This window comes from Grus americana, chromosome 2 (genome assembly GCF_028858705.1).
Source record: "Grus americana isolate bGruAme1 chromosome 2, bGruAme1.mat, whole genome shotgun sequence".
In the NCBI taxonomy this organism is placed as follows: domain Eukaryota; kingdom Metazoa; phylum Chordata; class Aves; order Gruiformes; family Gruidae; genus Grus; species Grus americana.
The window spans coordinates 22,691,793-22,697,298 of record NC_072853.1 but is presented as its reverse complement, the minus strand read 5'-3'; positions in this window follow the sequence as shown (position 1 = coordinate 22,697,298).

Below are 5,506 nucleotides of genomic sequence, written 5' to 3'. Positions count from 1 at the left end.
TCACTTTCTTGTACCACATATTACTGTAGTTACCTGTGCCTAAACTGAAGCAATGCATTCAGTCTTAAAACCAATGCTGCAGCCTGCATGCAGTGGTACAGAAATGCAGTTGACTTCAGCACAAATACTTCTAAGAGGTGCAGGTATTTCTTTTGCTGTGTGCAGAAATGCTCAAGTACGTTGTTTGGCCACCAAACCTATGTATGAATGTTTTTCATGTTTATGTCTTCATGACTAAAGAAAATAGGAAATGATTATTGGGAAGATGGGAGTAACCTGGGATGCTGACAAGCTAGGCTGATCTGGGATTTTTTGATAATTCTTTGTTCTTTTCAGTCAGTTGAAGCTTGGGATTACTTTATGGCTTTGAATACTGTACTATGAGATGCTCACTTTTTTTTGGGGGGGTAGCATCCTTTCTACCATACAGGTAATACGACAGCTTCCTTTTAATATGTATAGAGAGGGGTTGTTTATTTCAGTAGCAGTTATCACAGCTATTACAAGTATTCTACGTATTCCAGTTGCTAAATATGTGGTAGAAACTGCAGTACCTTTCAAAACTGACTGGAATTAAAGACTGAGACTGAGGATTTGTCAAAATGAGTATTTGAAGTACTGTAACCACTGGATTTTTTTTTTAATTTGGTCCCTAACTGAAAATAGCAGTACTGTGAATCTAAGCAGTATAGAGCTGTCAGCTATAGAATCTGTAGTCGTGAACCAGAAGTACTTTTGAGGAATTTGCTATATTTGATAAGCCAACATTGAGATCTCTACTTATTAAAAGAGAAGGCTAGCTTTTGAGTGCACGAGTTGCATCTAGCTACTGATAACGAAATGGGGTTTGAAGTCTATAAAAAAAATATTTACTGCGTAAAATTATATTTGCTTTTCTTTTTTTATAGGTAAAAGGGGAAAGAGTTGAGATCAAGTGTTCAGTTGTGCTCACACTCCCGTGCTCTCACTCACTTCCTTACAGAAGATAACAGCCGCTTACTGTGTTGACCAGGTTGTTAAAGCATGCGAGCAAGTGGAAGGGGTTTTCCCCTTTATCACCCAGCTCCACCTCTTCCACTGGCTTTCGTTGTTACTACGTACAAAGATAGTTGTCTTGGTTCTGAGCCCACTGTAACTGAGATAAATAACTTTACCACTAAGCAGTTTTTCTTTGGTCCACTGGAAGCATTTAATCCTGCTTCCAGGATCACAGAATGAATCAGGCTAAACTATTGTCTCTGTTCTTCATCTCAGTTCTCTTTTGATTTTATTTTCAAAGCCTTCCTACAAACAAGTGCAGTGTAAAGGCTTAGTAAGTATGGTACAAGCTGCTTTGCTCTATACTTTGCCCTGTTCGTGGTACCTAGTGCCTGCTAAATCAGCACTAGATTCTTCTCGAATGAATAGAGAAGCAAGAGGCAACTGGACAAAAGAATGACAACACCACCCAAGGTAAGGGAAGCAGTTGATATGCTGAAAGACAGGTTTTTGCTGCTCAGGGGGATGTGGATTTGCTGGAGAAATGGGCTGACAGGCATGAACTTCAGCAAAGAGAATCACAGAGTCCAGTGCTTGGGGAGGGATGACCCTTACGCACCAGTACAGGCTGGGAGCTGACCAGCCAGGAAGCAGCTCTGCAGAGAAGCACCTGGGGCTGCTTGCACTTCCCAATAGTTGGCACTTGCGAGGTCACTTCTGGGCTCTGTAGTGCAATAAATGGAGTACCACAGTGGAGGAAGTCCAGTGGTGACTACCCAAGCCTGTCAGGTGGCTGGAGCATGTGGCACCATGACATACTGGAAGAATTGTGTCTCTTCATACTGGGGAAGAGATGGAGAGAAAGCAAAGAGCAGATATTACTGATACTTACAACTGCCTGAGCAGAGGATACAGAGAAGATGGAGCTTTCTCATGTGCCCCAGCACTTCAGAGGTGCATGGTAATAAGATGAGAGGCAGAGGACACAAGTTTGAATACGGGAAATTCTCATTAGAGGCTGTGGTGGGTTGACCTTGGCTGGCTATCAGTTGCCCACCTAGCTGTTCTCTCAGTCCCTCTGTTCAGCGGGATGGGGGAGAAAAGGTGAAAAAGCTCATGAAATAAAGACGGGGAGATTGCTTACCAATTACTGTCACAGGCAAAACAGTCTTGACTTGGGGAAGGCTTAGTTTATTGCCAACTAAAATAGATTTGGAGGGTGCAAAGCAGGCAAAAAATAAAACACCTTATCCCTCTTCTTTTTTCAGAGGCTCAACTTCACTCTTTTATTCCCAACCTCCTTCCTTCTGCCCAGTAGCACAGAGGGATGGGGAATGTGGGGTTACGGTCAGTGCATACCAGATCCTCTCTGCTTCACCTTCCTCACCACGCTTCTCCCCTACTCCAGCACAGCTCCTTCCACAGGCTGCAGTCCTTCAGGATAAACCTAGTCTAGTGTGGGTCCTCTGAGCCACATTTCTTTTAGGGCATGTCCCTCCCGGGGCTGCAGGACAATACCTGCTCCACTGTGGTCCTCTCTGTGGACTGCAGGGAAATACCTGCAGTGCATTCTCTTTCACTGATGCATCTGGACTGGAGTTATCTGTGGATGAACAGACTCAGAATTCCTGTTTACAAGGAAAGGAGGATTATAGAATATGAAATGTTAGTGACCAGCCATGGAATAGCAGATGTCTGATACCACTGGGCTTTCCTCGTGGTGAAGAGAGATACTTTGGATACAAGGGGTAGGAGTTAGTCTGTGTTAGATTTGATTTATAGAGAAAGGCTAGAACCAAAACCACCTCTTTATACACTTAATTTTATTTCTATGGTTCTTAAAAGATTTCTGGCAAATGGAACAAGGTTTGAACTGTGTAGAAATGGAAATTTTTCATTCTGTTTCTCAGAAGCATGCCAGGTGATTAAGATAGAAAGTAATTTGTGGAAGAAATGAAGAACATAGGCTACTCTGGAATGTGAGGAGTAATGGAATTTTGTTTTTATTATTGTAAGTAACAGATGATTTATGTTGTAATAGGAAAAGCAGACATAACTGGATTGTCACAATTTACATTTCTAGTCAAAAATCTGAGAAGTGGAAACAGCTACTGCACAGCAAAAGTATCTAAAATAGCAATGTACTATTATTTTATCTTAGAACTTGAAATGCTGGTGGACACCATTTGAAAACTGGCAAATAAAACTTAGTAATGAAATTGTATAAGAAAGCAATATGTGCAGAGAGTTCCAGGATCACGAGGACTGGGGAGAAAGAGCGGAGAACTGGGCAGAAGAGGAGGGAAGTTTCTTAGCTAGGAGCTTGTAGAAGGGACCATTTGGCAGATGCAGAAAAGAGCTAGTAACTCTAATTGAGTAGGAAGTGGTATGGGGGAGCATTGCCATAGCTGAGGACAGAGTGGGAGAGAATTTCAGTGAACTTAAGGAAAATGAACCACAAACTAACTTGTTGGAAGAAAACAAACAGGGCAAGAATGAGGATCTGGGGAACTACTGTCCGGTTAGCCTCACCTTGATCCCCTGGAAGATGATGGCATAAACTGTATTAAGGACAGGAAGGTGATTAAGGGTAGCCAGTGTGGATTTGCACCTTACCAACGTGATAGCCTTCTACAATGAGATGACTAGCTCGGTGGATGAAAGGAGAACAGTGGATGGTGTTTATCTTGACTTCAGCAAGGCCTTTGACACTCTCTCCTATAGCATCCTCATTAACAAACTGATGAAGTATGGACTCAGTAAGTGGACAGTGAGGTGAACTGAAAACCAGGCAAACTGATGGGCTCAAAGGATTGTAATCTGTGCATGAAGTCCACCCAGAGGTGGGTTACTAGTGGTATATCCCAGGGGTCAATACTGGGGCCAATATTGCTTAGCTTTTTATTAATGACCTGGATGATGGGATGGGAGTGTACCCTCAGCAAATTTGCTGCTGATACAAAACTGGGAGGAGTGGCTCATATACCAGATGGTCCTAATTCAGAAGACCCTTGACACACTGGAGAAATGGGCAGACAGGAACCTCAGGAAGTTCAGCAGAGGGAAATGTGAGGTCCCACATCTGGAGAAGAATGTACCAGTACAGACTGGTGGCCAACTGGCTGGGAAGCAGATTTTGCAGAAAAAGGACCTGGGGCTCCTTTTGGAAAAGAAGCTGAGCACGAGGCAGCAATGCGCCCTTGCAGCAGAGAAGGCCAACAGTATGCCTTAAGGAGGGCATTGCCAACGGGGGGATGAGCGTGACTAGTCCCCTCATCTCAGCACTGATGAGATGACATCACAGAATGACAGTAGTTGAGGTTGGTAGGCACTGCAGAAGATCAGGTAGTCTAAACTCCCCTGCTCAAGCAGGATCAGTTAGACCAGATTGCTCAGGACTGTGTCCACTAAGGTGTTGAAAATTTCCAAGACCGGAGACTCCACAACCTCTCTAGACAACCTTCTCCGGTGTTTAAACACCTTTGCGGTAAAACTGCTTGCTTGTGTTTATGTCACATCCTAGTTGTGCCCATTGAGCACCACTGAGAAGAGTCTGGCTCCTTCTTCTTTACACTGTCCCGTAAGCTATTCATAAACATTGATCAGATGCTCCTGAGATGACTTTTTCTCTTGGGCAGAGGGTGGTGAGTGCTCCTGCAGTATTCAAGCACTTGCTTCTGAGGCTGCTTTTGTTTTGAGGAATATAGCTGTTAAACATGGCAAACCACAGTGACAAGCGGATGTGAGATCTTTGGTTTGATTGTTTTTTATATAATAGTTTTGAGACACACAGCTTTTTAAACCTCTGTTAGTTTAATTTTCATAAAGATATTAATGATTTTGAAAGCTTTTTGGAAGATAAATGCATCTACATTTTGCTGAACTATTAGATACAGAAAAACATTGCATGCAGTGATTGATCCCTGAGCAGAAGGTAACTTCTTCCCAGATACCTTTTTATGTGAATTTGGGGAGTTTTGGCAGAATTCCCACTGCAGAGGGGATGTTTGAATTCTGCTCCATCGCTTATGTCAACAAATGCAGTGTTTGTCTTCCACCTACCTAGGACTGGATTCTTACAAAGAAAGACACTAACATTTGCCAGCAGCTTAGTATTTGTCTTCAGGCAGACAGTGTGTAGTTTATCTTATACTGACTTAAATATCTTTAAGGGCACAATACATAAGATGAATCATAAGCAAATGGCATAACCCTTCACTTTGTGGGGATGGGATCCCCACCTGGGATCTGTTAACCTTGCTTTGGTATAAACAAGTGAACTCCATCACTTTCTGTGCTATGGCATTAACTGCAAGAATCACAGATAGAGTAAATCATAGAATCATAGAATGGTTTGGGTTGGAAGGGACCTCAAAGATCATCTAGTTCCAACCCCCCTGCCATGGGCAGGGACACCTTCCACTAGACCATGTTGCTCAAAGCCCCATCCAGCCTGGCCTTGAACACTTCTAGAGAGGGAGCATCCACAACCTCTCTGAGCAACCTGTGCCAGTGCCTCACCATTCTA